Below are 14,065 nucleotides of genomic sequence, written 5' to 3'. Positions count from 1 at the left end.
CAAACCAATATTATCTTCTTAAACTTGTATGGTAGTCAGGAGCATCACTTTCTAATGTGTATTGATACATTTAGAGGGAGGGGATCTAAAGTAATGCTTTAAAATTCAGATTAGATTCATTTCTACCATTTTCTTAAATTCATGGTAGTTTCAGTAATCCCCTGGTAATTGAGGACACAAGTTATCTAAATGACTAATGTCATCTTTATGGCTTTCAGAAAGGACAGGAGACCGACAGGTGACTATCAAAGGACTAGCAGCAGCAGCAGGACTAGCAGCATATGATGATAATGATGATGTTAAATGTGTTGTTTTAGGAACATCCATTGCAAATACATGGAATTCAATAAACATTGAATAGCATATCATGCAGTTTGTCGGTGCCTTTTCCTCCGTGTTGTCCTGGTTTGCTGTGCTGCCTCCGAGTAGCCACCATGGTTTGCTGTGCTGCCTGGGGATGCTCAAATCGCTCAGAGAAAGGAGTACGAATGTACGGCTTCCCCACTGACACAGAGCGGAGGAAAAAATGGCTGGCTCAAGTCAGCAGGAGCAATTTCACGACCAACAGCAACACAATATGTGATGTAATTATATACAAACACTGCATTTGCACTTTTTCATAAAACGAAAACCACACCATTGGGAAAGCTTAATGTTTTCTTTAATACAAACAAATAGGGAAAGGCTTGAAAAACACAGAGTTGAGACTCAGGGTGCAGGGTGAGGGTCTCAGTGCAGGTATTCAGGCTCCATTGAATCCCCCTCTGGTTCTTGTGCTGAAAGAGGGAGTAAGACAGGAGAAAGGGTTATACACACACAGCACACCTATTGGATGGGAAATGCCTTGGGGAGATAAGGTGTTTACTTATATAAAACAGTAGTATTAAACGTACCTTGTGTTTTCACTCTCACTTAAGTCCCTCTCCCTTTGCCATCAATCCAAAATCAGCTGAGCTGCAACATTATACAGACAGGTAATAATCAACAGAATCACAAGGACACAATATGGCTCTGCTAAAAACACTCACTCTTACACGCACCAAAGTTATATTTATCTAATATTTAACTCCCTCCACCCCCGCATCCAATCCCGTTTAGAAGCCCCTCTTCTCTAATTCAACATGTTGGACGAAATGACATTAAGAGAACGGAATTTACCATTACAAGGCTGTTCAACGTGTGTTGCTAACTTGTGTGTTGCTAACTTGCTTAATCTGTTATCTGTAAACGTTCCCTAAATCTACTAATTTAGGGATAATCCACTGACATCCTTTAATACACATGTTCATTTGAATCAGATGTACTGATAATATCCGCAATATAAATCTTTAAACTTCTTCTTACCTTTAAAAGTCCGTCACGAACGGTCTATTATGCTGCAACTCCACAGCTCTGCCAGCCTTGGCGCTAACTTCCGGGGAACGATTGAGAGGCTCCACGATCCGCCATTGCTGTAAAAAAGTGGTCCATTGGAGTGAACGGAGATGTCGTAACTCTTCTATTAAATAGCTCTGAGCTGGCCCTCTGTGAATTCATAGCTGGACGTCCAATCAGCTCCTGTCTTCACAGACTCGCAGAGAGGAGCTTCTTTCATTTAACCCTTCACATTCAAACAGAAACTGAATAGGCAGATTCAAAGGATCTATTTCTTTGGAAATGTTATTTTAAATACAATTTAATCAAGTTATTTTTGGTAAAACTATTGACAAATATTACTAAAAACATATTTAAAAGAAATATATAAAGAAAAATATAATTTGTTTTTAAATATTATTTTGTAGAATATCTTAGGCCCTCAGAGACAGGCTCGCCACTGGTATAAATCTCTCATACACACGTGTGAAACGCTCTCACAGACACACACAACAGCGTTGCAGTCGGGAAGAAAAGCAATGTGGAGCGAGAGAGCGAGAGAGCAAGAGAGAGAGCACACCTTTATCTATTTAATAAAGTTGTACAAAATAAAGTAAGAAATCATTCCAATGTGTACTATAGGACAGTAAAAAGTTTAAAAGGGGAGTGATTAGTCAAATATGCATAAATAAAAAGAAATAATGCTAACTAGGTAACATAAGATAAGAATAAACAAGTTTAAATGATTTGTTGTGATCATATTCTAAAGATGTTTAGATTATTGAAAAGTATACAGCTCCCTTTCATCTGAGTGTTGAGAGCTGTATCCATAAATTCATGTTGGGCTCAAAGTAGGGCTGCTCGATTATGGCAAAAATCATAATCTCGATTATTTGGGTCAATAATTGATATCACGATTATTAAAAACGATTAACCATTTACTTTGAAAAACATCAATTTATTGAAGAAAATATTTTGAAAAGTATGTTTTTAACAGTTGATTACCCTGAACTTTAAGTATAATTCAACTGAAAAACCTATTTAAAAAATAAATAAAATCGTTTTATTTCGATTATGTTGTTTTCATAATAGTTGCAAGCCAAAATCGTAATTGCGATTAAAATACAATTTAATTGAGCAGCCCTAGCTCAAAGTGCACCAGATTGATGCATTCAACTTCAACATTTAAAAAAAATCTTCCTGGGGGTGCATGCCCCCGGACCCTCGAGGACATGACGTCCACCACCAAATAAAGCAGGTTAAAATAATTAAATTGCATACATTTTATATTAGTAAACACTGAAAACGGGTCCCACAGACCCAAACAGCACTCAAAGGTTAAAGGTAGCATATAATAATGTTAAAATGTGCTAAATATATACACTGCAAAAAAACAAAAAAGAGGAGTAAAAGTAGCTCACAACTTGTTTTATTTTTTGAAAGTAACCCTCATCCTAAAAAAAGTTGGCGACCCCGTTATAGAACGATACATTTGACCATTTTAAGCTTGGCCTACCATTTTATTGGAGCGATGAGGAACAGGTGGGGCTTGAAAAGGCCCACCTGTTCAAAGTGGGGAATGACAGAAAAAGTTTGAGAACCACTGCTTTAATCCATGACTAAACGCACGCCCTCACGATCAATGGCGATGACTGATGACCCTCTTCCCCCCGACCACCATCTTTGAAAATCTCCACCTGGCAGCCACTAAAGGTCACTAGGAGTCTTGGGAGAAAGCTGTGCAGCTTATACTGTAAATACTAAAAAGTCTAATTCTTATGCTATATGGAAATGTACTATATGTTGTTTCAGTAACACTTTCTATGACCCCATGTAAGAAAAGGATACAACATACATTAAAACATAATAGAGCACTGTATGATCATAGCATGCTTACAAATTCACAAGCATTAAAAGAATAATTAATAAATCAACGAAAACATTTTTTTAAATTCCTTATCACTGTAATAATGCACTCATATAATTTACTCTAAGTGGTCATTGTTTTCTTTAACTAAAGTGAAAACATATTTTAATTTACTTTAAAAATAGCTGAAAGTAACATATTTTCTAATTATAAGTAATAAAGACGCACCAGCAATTATGATGATACTTATAGGTCATTATAATCCTTCGTGTTATATGATTGGTATCATTTTTATAAATAAAATGCAAAGTGATAAAGCATTATATTTTTCAGCGCTTATTAATATAATTATAAAGTGCAATAAGAATATTATATGAATGCATTCTAAGTATGTTCATAATGCATTAAAGACATTGGTGTTTAATGAAATGATTTAAACTAATATTGTCCTGGTTTTAAGAGCCTCAAATAAAAGAGTTCTGCAGTGTGGCAAAGAAACAAAGGCATACATCTATGTCAACATATAATACAAATAATACAGCAAATCAATCAAGTCATAGATGAAGTGAAATACATTCAAATAAAAGGTTGTAGCATAAATTAAACAATAAAGACCAAAAGGAAACTCACATTGTCAGAGACACATGAGGGGAGCAGGACTGGAGACACTTTGCTGTCAGTCTGTCTGCTCGGTCAGTCTCTATCTGATCCTCTGACCTGATCCCACCTGCTGTCACTGTCCAACCAGGAGCCTTGTGCAACAGGCAGGTCATGTGTATCAGTCCAGGGGCGGTGTTTGAAGCAGCACAGGGGAATTCACAACAGTTGCAATTATTTATTTGTGGACGTTTGTCCTTTATTTGCACTGACGGTACGTGCCGTTCTGTCAGAAGTTGCAGATGTAGGGAGATGTATTGCACCAAACTTCAACTTGATTAACGACTAACCCTGTACCTGCTACACACAACCATCTGGGAAATAAAATATAACAGCACAAACCTGGCAGAGCAGAGGAAGAATGCTTTTATTTCTGCAACCATGACATCGTGCACATGACTTGCACCACTAGTAGCAGCCTATCTAAGCAAAATGAATAGTTGGCATGAACACAGTGATCGATATTAGTGGTATGTGTCATGGGATGTTATGCCTTTAAAAGCATTTATGACTATCAAGCTTCATTGGGAGCTATAGACAGTCCATGGCTACAACACTGCCTCACAGGAACAGGAAATGCAAAGCGGAAGATTGTAAGATTGGACGATAAGCTTCTGTCTGCACGCTTTAGGACACGTTAACTTATAACCCTTGAGAGATCACAGATTGGCCTAAAAATAGCACCTCATTCATCTTTATTAGTGAGGAGGCATTGTGGCTGATCATACATACACATTAGATTCAAGGTAAACATCAATATACCAAATATTGGAACAGAGGTTGTCAAAGTGCAATTAAGATCAATAATATATCTGTATATACATATATTAGACTAATATACAACATGCAGTCTCCCACTTCCACCCGTCTGGCACACGCGCACACACACACACACACACACACACACACACACGCACGCACACACATACACATACACACACACACACACACACACACACACACACACACACATATAAGTGTTGCATTACAATCACCAATTCACATCGCCTTGAATTATTGTTTTATTATTGTATTAAATCCTTATTTAATTGGGCAGTGTAATTGAGATGAGTCTCTCGTTTTCCAGAGAAAAACCTGTTTGCCATCAAATACAATTGTATTTATTTTAACAGCGTTTCAAAATAAACAGTTTATTTGCTGAAGGAACAACATACTTAAACCTGGCTTTTTTGAGTTACCGATGAGTATGTTTCAGCAGAAACACGAGTCACTGTAGATTTCATTTGGCTGTTCTCTTCCCTTATGCATGCTCCCCGTGAAATTGAAAAGACAGTTGCTCTCACATGTTGGCAGGGAAAGAACACTTCCATCAAGGCTGAACCAAAACATTTAGCAAAACCAAATACCTGAAATATCAAAGTATCCTCATTCAACGATTCGTAAGAGAAAAAGCCTGAAAGTCTTTACTGATGTGCAATCATATTTTTAAGGCTGGTCATTCCTCTAGTACATGGATTCCTCCTAACACAAGACATTTAGTTCCATGTTTGCATCACTCACTATCAAACCCAGAATGTTTTCATTCGTTTTTAGCAACATTGTTAACCTCTCAAGATGAACATTGTTTCAGAGCAATTTAAAATGAAAATAATCTGAGAATGCATAAGAAACATACAAATGATGGCATTAAAAAGCAGCCTACATGTCCTGAGAATAACAATACGTGCCGTGTTCAACTGAGACTTCTAGCGACTGTGCTTAAAGCCTGGAAATAAAATGGCTGAAAAAACAAAATTGGGTTTAAAGGTTTTAATTTACTCAAACATCTGTATGAAGCTTCCATTGCTTCATTAACTGAACCTTTTAGGATTCTCAAGAGATACAATTAAAAACAATGAGTCATTTGCATTATTTACGAAATAACTAATAGTTAAACAGATGATACGGTGACTCTGCGTGTCCCCACTGTCAGAACCCATTACCTCGTTCCTTTTCCAGATCCTCAAATTTCACAAGAAAAGGGTTCCGTGGTGTTTTCAGTGTCCTTGGTGTGGTAGCCCCCGCTGTGGAGGGTCCAAGGACTGGTCACATTTGGAGAAAAGTGACACCTCACTTGGGGTATTTGACAAACTGACACTCAGCGAAACAAGAGTGTCAAACTCAGCTTGTCAAATACACTAAGTGGGGGGCCTGATCCGGGGAAGACTGGCTCTGTGGAGTAAACAACCTGCAGCAAACAAACATTAAAGAAGTAAGAAAGCATGTTTATATTTGACACAAAGCTCTAATGTCTTTTAGAGAGAAGATTCAGATGTGTTACCTGAGTGTTTGAAGCAGAAGAGTCCGTGTGCTTCTTCCTCCCTCAGGAGCTCGTACTGATGACACTGTGCACAAACACCTCGTTTGACCATTGAGCAAAGAGGAAGTCAGAACAAGGAAGATAACTGCGAAGCTAGAGCTCAGGAAATATGTTGAAATGAAGTGTCAACATGTCATGATTGTGAAATGCCGTTTGTGGCTCACAGTTTTGGAGATAATGGTTTGCTGAGACACATTCGTCTTTTGTGGCATTTGATGTGTTTTCACTATGTGTGTACAGAATGTGCTGAAGGAACTGTATAGAGTCACAGGAGAATGAACATTTCAGATCCGATGTGTGTTACCATTCTCTTGCACTATTTTTGTTTCTATTTCTTCTTGCACTTCTTGTACTTCTTGTTGTGTCTTACTCTTAAACCAATGACTTTCATTGCCAAAACTACACTGTAGCTTTGACAATAAAGCCCTTGAAATATTCATCTTAAGATTTGTGTTCAAAATGTGATCAAATGAACTGGTCTATTCTTGGTATTGTACCTCCATTAACGGCAATGTTAGCCATACTTTTTCAAATGTTAGGCCATGTTTCGTCCTGCTGATTGGTGGTCCATCTGTCCGTTTGCCCCCCTGTGCAGCAAAGCTACACGCATCAGGGCGATGAAAACTAGTTCCACATGGACACAACATCATTTCCTAATAGCCTACGTATTAAGCCCAACCAGGACTCAGTCCATGCAATTATTTTATGATGTCTGGACTCTTGTTTTTCCAAGTAAAACTCTATCAAAGTCACTTTTTCTTGCCTCACCGTTGTACTTTTTGCAACAGCCAGAATGTGCTGCACACTGCAACTTCCCCTTGTTGCTCAGGACCAACGCACCACCATTACTCTCTGGACTTCCCTCTGCAGACACCACCCTGCTGTAGGTTAGCTTCTCTAATACAGAGGGACTGGATATACTGTATACTGAACATACTGTATACTGAACATACTGTATACTGGATATACTGTATGCTAGCTGTTTGTACAGTTTACACAGCACTGTTACTTGTATCCTTGTATTTTAAAGCTGTTTCTGTTTCATTTAGATTGTATTGCCTCTATTTTTTTATTTTTTTATTTATACAGGTGTAAAATCTCATTGAGACACAAGGTCTCATTTTCAAGAGAGACCTGTCTATAGTGGATGTTTTTGAAGGTTTCAAAGTTGAAATGTGCGTAAAAATAAACTTGCCTTGCCTTCAGTATTTTACAGAACAGCAAAGTACAGTACAGTACAGTATATTATAGAATAGTATAGTATAGTAAAGTATTGTTGTGTATTGTATATTTGAGTTAACAACCTATAGTATATTATATTCTGTGTAGTATAGTATAGTATCATATAAAAACGTATAGTATATTATATAATAGTTTACTATAGAATAGTATAGTACAGTACAGTGCAGAATAGTATAGTATAGAATACAAGGGTATAGAAGAGTATAGTATAGTACAGTACAGTGTAGAAGTGTATGTTATAGTATAGTATTGTTGTGTATTGTATATTCTAGTTTACAGTATAGTTAATTATATAGTAAAGTGTAGAATAGCATAATATAGTATGTGTCACGATCTGTCTATGTTTTATTTTGTCCTGTCTAGATCTGTCTTTGTTTTCCTGTTTTAGTTTGAAAAGTGTTCACCCCTCGGCTGCAGTCGGATAGTTTAAAAATCAGCTCCTAAATTCTAACCCTATCGTCTATTCCTTGACCTCTGAGTGAAACGTCACGGGGTTAAGGGATAGTGGATAGGAGAATTAAAAAGGACTTAGGAGAAGAGACTGCGGTACTTTAGAGAATCCGAATGCACTTTCACTATCCAACGTGTTTATGATGCGCCAGCGGACGTCATTGTGTGCGTCTGCTGCTGTGGGGAAACTATGGAAACCACAGTTTTCTATACAGCGGACTACAACATGGATGTTTAATAAGAACGAGGGACTACTGTGAACTCATCTAGAGACTCTGCACCGTGCTCTGATGCTGCTGCTTTGCTTTATGAACGTGGAGAACAGAGAAACATATTCTTCATGACCAAAGTTGGAATTGAAATAAAAAAGGAAAGTGAAACTTATGCTCGTCACCCTCTCCCTCCGGTCCACATTAATACCAATGATCCCAATACGTATGATTGTATGAACTAAAGGTCTTAAAATCAATACAGATGTATTTATTATAAACGTTAGTCCTTACCATCTATCACTGTGTATATCACCATTCAAACATCTTTTAAAAGTTGAACAAACCCCACACAGCTCAGTAAAGACTAAAATGTTGACTTTATTTGATAATTTCAGTGAAAACTAACGTTCATATTTCTCTTTTTGAGTATAATACTGATGAACGTTCAAAACAAAGCACTTTGGCAACTTACCACCTATGTTTTAAAAAGCTTAATAAGCACCGTAACTCTCATGATATCATTTCTCGGTCATAATCGGTTGTTTCCGTGAACGGCCGACTGTTGAGTGACGGCAAATGCTGCGGCTGCAAGGCATTGTGGGGCAGCATTTTCGCTTCTCCTGTCGGTTAGGGAGGTCCAGTGGTTCCTAAGCTAAAGGAGGTTATAAAGGAAGTTTGAAACCTCCTTTCCTATCATTCTCATCATTCTAGAGAATTCGAACGGCACTTATCATGGCTGCCACTGAGGGACTTCCGGGTCATTTCACTCGGTTAGGAAGGTTCCTAAGCTAAATGGACTATTCGACTTCAGCCCTGGTGCCCCTGTGTGTTCTCCTCCCTCCTCACCTGTGTCTTGTTTGTTTGATTAGTCCTGTGTGCATTTAGGTTCTGATTTTTCTGTAGGTCTTTGTGAGATTCTTGACGCTGTTGGATGGATTGTGGTTCGTACGAGTTTGTGGTTTGCCTTGCTTTACTTTGTTTGCCTGGCCTTTCCCATAAATAAAGGAGTTTGATTCAACCAACGGGTTGCTGCATTTGGGTCCTATGAATACCTCGCCGTCCAGCCGTAACAGTATGATGTTGTATGGTACAGTATAATATACAATAGTTACTGTAGTAAGTAGCACACTAATAATTCCCAACCTTTCTCTAAAATTGAGTAAGCCTACTACTACTCTTTAGTAAGTGACATATTTTATAAAAAAAACGATACTAGAACTATACGATTGACCTGAATAGTGAATGCAGTTCTGCAGGTCGTTGTGTGAAGCGATCTCTCAGGATGAACTCCTGTGGATGTTGCATCATGTTGAGCTGTGTGTTGCAGCACAGCATCGTGTGTTGCAGCTCTTCACTGTGCACTGATCCTAAATCTTCTAAATGTTTTTTAAAAATGTTTTCACCGAAATAAATAAGATCCTGAGATATGGGCTTACTGTGTGCATTTTCTTTAAAGTTGTCCAATACCTTTTATTAAAAAAAAGAAGCCCCCACAACCCATGCGTAGCATTAGCAACCCCAATTTGGGGTCTTGGCTCCTGGCTCCAAGGTTGAGAACCAGTGGAGTGGCACTATTGTGCTATTTTAAAATAGGATAATCAGTCTTGCATGTGGGTGATCAGATATTTTGTGAAATAACTTGCGGTTATTATGTGGCACACCTTTGTCTTGATATTTTAAAGTTCACATACTGTGCAACAAGTTAAAGTTGCACAGATAGTCTTATGGTCATATTTATTCATTTAAATATTGAGGCCTGAGCCTTTCAAACTGAATTTAGGGAGATTGCCTTTTACAAATAGTATTACCTGCTTAGACTGCGCACAGTTTGCATTTTTCATGCCATTTTGTGAGCAACAAGTGAGGGGTGTAGCAATATACTGGTATTGATGATAACCACCATTTAAAATAAGACAAAATACAAGATAGAAATCTTAGATTATAATGGACATAATAATTATGTAGTAAATCTGATATAGTGATAAGTGACATGTTTGAGAATTCATTAGACAAAACCTGTGAGGTCTAGAACACTATTTGGCATTTTAAGAATAATATAAATGAAAGGTCTTGAAGGTCGAGGGATAAATTCAGAGTGCTGACAAACTGAAGAAGAAGAGAGGACAGATACAGAAGTCCTGAGTCATTCTGTGTTCAGACAGTGAGACTCATGGCAGCTTATCTCTGAGTGGCAGTTCAAAGTGTGAACCATTTCAACACCCTTCTCCGGCCATAATACCACACATATAGGGGAAGTGGGAGAAGAAAAAACACCACCACCCTGTTGTTGAGAAAGAGATGGTCCGATTGTTTAACAAGAATTAACTGAATTTGCTACAGCCAAGTTACCTTGCACTATATGTATTGACCAAGAATACTTGCATTCAAACATTTGTAATTTAGTTACCACAAGTAGAAATGCAGTATGAAGTGTACTGCAAAACTAAAGTGATATACTGTGACAAACTGAGAGCTGCATGGGTTTTGAATTGCAAACAGAAAGAGTTTTCTGTCGCTGTCCTTATTTGAGTCATAAAAGTGAATTTAAAAAATGTAACACATTTTTTCATGAGGGAGAAATCCATTCCCTCACATTTTAGTGCATGTCACTATATTTAATACTGTGCAATCATTTTTGGTCATGTACAGCCATTCTCTAATCTGATGATCAATCTGAAATTCTATTCTGAGAATTTGCTGGAGGAAATTAACCTCAAAGTCGCATAATATAACTTTTTAAACTCCAGCGTAGTTCACTATCCAGTAACAGGAGGTTTATATTTGTGAAAGTCCTGCCATCATGTTCACTGATGAGAATAAACTTTCAAATTGATGTCTCAATCCTCCCAGAAGACTGAGGGTGAACTGCCATCTTGTGGCTCAGTGCAGAACTGCAGGTTTGATCTTAAAGGTCCACGTCATGGCCATTTCTACTGATCATATTTCCATTGTTGAGGTATACTAAAATAGATTTAAATTGTGCAATTTTCCAAAATCACATTGGTTTCTCATACAGCATCTCTGTATAGTATGTGTATTCACCAGGTATTCACTCTGTCCGAAACGGCTTGTTGGAGCTCCTGCCCCCCCCTCCCTGTGAGCCCAGTGTGCTCTGATTGGTCGGGCAGTTGCGAGGCTCGTTGCTGCGATCTGCTACGAGGAGCGGACAGGCTTCCGGGTCTGCGATACAGGGAGAACAAGCTAAACTCATCCTGAGCACACACAATCACTCACAGCCGAAGTAAAAACAATAAGTGTGGCTTGATATTGAGTAAGAAAAAGGTTTATAACGCTGTGAGAACGGGTCTGCGGAGAGCATTTCTCCGCCATCCCAACTCGTCTATTACCAGCGTTCAGGGAGCTCTATGCAAGTCAATGGGGACTCCCTGTTAGTTAGCCAAGGATCCTGGTGTGTGAGGTGCTCCGCGGATTGGTCCATTTGGGCAATCCGGTCATTTGTTGTTGATTTGGGTGTTCACACGTCACTAGGGATGGGTATCGAGAACCGGTAGCTGATTGGACGGTATTGGTATACCGTTAAGCCGCTGGACAAACGGTGCTGCTATCGACAGTGTTGGGAAAGTTCACTTTCTACATGAACTAGTTCAGTTCACAGTTCAACATTTTTAAAATGAACTAGTTCAGTTCATAGTTCATAATTCAAAATGTTGAACTAAAGTTCATGGTTTCAAAAATGAACTAATTTATAGTTTATAGTTATTTTTTCAATACGTTGCTGCGAGCTATTATTTGTCTCCTGTACGATGTTAATGGGATTTGGGTGGTAGTGGATCTGTTTTGGCTCTCTTTTTTATTCGCCACTCGCACATACCGTGAAAGGCTAGTCGTGTGCTTATTCTCAATGTGCCGTTTAAGGTTTGTTGTCGACGTCGTCGATGTACGGACCTGCTTTTTCAAACCGGGCGGACACAGTTTACAGGCAAACGTTTGATTTTTTCCGTCTGAGTCAGTACTGACTTTAACGTAAAACTCTTTTAAATGCTCATACGCCGACGCCATAGAGCAGGGGTGGGGAACCTTTTTCCTCTCAAGGGCCATTTCAATTTTTACAATATCCTCAGAGGGCCGTACAAGTTATTGACCTCTGCTTAAAAAAACTAAAATCACAGCCCATTCATTTCATTCTGTGCAAAGAAAAAGCAACCTCTTAATCCAGATATCTCACCATGACTCGCGTATGCATGCACGTGCAGGGTGTGGCGTGACCACCAAAACAGAAAGATATGGACACAAGATGTGTGCACATGATTTAAGTGGGGGGGGGGACCTAACCTCCTCTAGGGGGGTCCGGGGGGCATGCTGTGGTCGAGACATATACCACGTGATGATACGTTAGGCTCGTGTTGTGTTCAAGGACCCTGACCTTGGCCAGGAAAAACAGGCACTCATAAATTACCTCGAGGGCCGTACCAAATTGTCTCGCGGGCCGTATACGGCCCGGGGCAGGAGGTTCCCCACCCCTGCCGTAGAATCTCACTCTGAGCGAGTGCTGCTGCAGCTGCTCTCGGCTTCGTCCATACTAATTCATTCATTCATTCAATGCTCGCCGGTTCCGCGGTTCCACATTGTTTGTTGTGAGGAGTCTGATATATTTAGTATATTTATATTTTAGTGCGACAGCCAGGGGTAACAGGCGCGTACGCGTCACAGGCAGCTTGCTGTTGCCAGATTGGGTGGTTTTCCGCATTATTTTGAAGCCTGTTTACAGTGTGTTTTAACTGGGTTTTCGGCTGAAAGGCATATGAAATCTGGCACACTTTTGAACGCCGTTATAATACAGTGCTGAGAATGAACGCACTTTTGAACGCCGTGAAACAGCGCTGAGAATGAGCGCGTTCTCAATTACGTTCATCTAGCGGAAATACAGTACGTTCAGTTCACGTTCGCCCAAAATATGAACGCGTTCATGAACGATCGTTCGTTGAACGCGTTCATGAACGATCGTTCGTTGAACGCGTTCAGGTACATCACTGGCTATCGATATATGAATTACGCTACTTCCTTAGTTTACACAATTCTGGTTGGTTGGGAACCCTCATCCCGTGTGACGGCTTGAGTACCACTGATTGGCCACTGTGAATGCCACTCGTCATCTCTCCTAACAGCGCTCTTATTATTGTGAGACTCCCGGGGGCAGACCGGCAGACGCAACATCTTGCTAGAAACAGCATCTCAAGGCTTCTTAACATTTAACAACCTATTAACGATGCATACCCACTTAACGGGAAAACTCAGCTAACAGACGATATTAACCATTTTACCTACACGGAACAGAAGTACACCAAGAGTCTAAATCAACACTTAGCAAAATGGGCTAACGGGGCTAACGGCTACTTTAGCACATAATTGGCAAAAGCGATCTTTTCTACGTCATTTTATCTGCACAAACAACATATCACATGAAAGCTGATTCCATTGGTGTAAGTCTCTTCACTGTACGACCAAAACTCACTGAACTAGCAGCCAGGAAAGAGCAAGAAAACATCTTCACTTTACGTAGCCATGATGATAGTTTTGTCTTACCTTTGCTGTTTTGTGATCAAAAGTTGTGTTTAAGGACATAAAAACAGTTAATCCAATGTCTCTCTGTAACTTTAAAATGATTACTGATAATCCATCATTACAATTATAAATAATGAACGCAATATAATGGTTAGCCGACCGGAGCTTCCGGTTTAGGAGGTGCGCACGCAGCGTCTCGTTTTAACTGAATAATGGTCATGTTTACATGGATTTATGAACTGCCCCTAATTACTGCCCCCCTTCCAGAGACACACTGTCAAACACACTCATACCTGCTTGGTATGACATTGAAAAAGTTACATTAAATAAAAATAAATTACGATAAAATGACTGTTGTTTAATCTTCACATCTGGTAATCATGTCTATAATTTTGAGCACCAAATTATTGAAAAGTATCGATAAGAGTATCGAAAAATACC

General features: G+C 39.1%; 1 long non-coding RNA gene across 2 annotated transcripts; it reads right to left on the bottom strand.

Annotated features, from left to right (window-relative positions):
- Nucleotides 1-679: 679 nt before the first annotated feature.
- On the bottom strand, nucleotides 680-6,239 carry LOC117459034 (uncharacterized). 2 transcript variants are annotated; one of them, XR_011644373.1, is made up of 4 exons: nucleotides 6,159-6,239; nucleotides 3,851-6,065; nucleotides 1,345-1,451; nucleotides 680-954 (listed from the first exon to the last, which is right to left on the bottom strand). It is a non-coding gene; the product is annotated as an uncharacterized lncRNA (long non-coding RNA). The 2 variants fall into 2 exon arrangements; XR_004553478.2 differs by having other exon boundaries at nucleotides 680-1,451.
- Between the last annotated feature and the right edge of the window lie 7,826 nt (nucleotides 6,240-14,065).

Source organism: Pseudochaenichthys georgianus, chromosome 14, assembly GCF_902827115.2.
Source record: "Pseudochaenichthys georgianus chromosome 14, fPseGeo1.2, whole genome shotgun sequence".
NCBI classification, from domain to species: domain Eukaryota; kingdom Metazoa; phylum Chordata; class Actinopteri; order Perciformes; family Channichthyidae; genus Pseudochaenichthys; species Pseudochaenichthys georgianus.
Note: the sequence above shows the minus strand (reverse complement) of the source record. Positions and strands in the feature narration are given on the sequence as shown.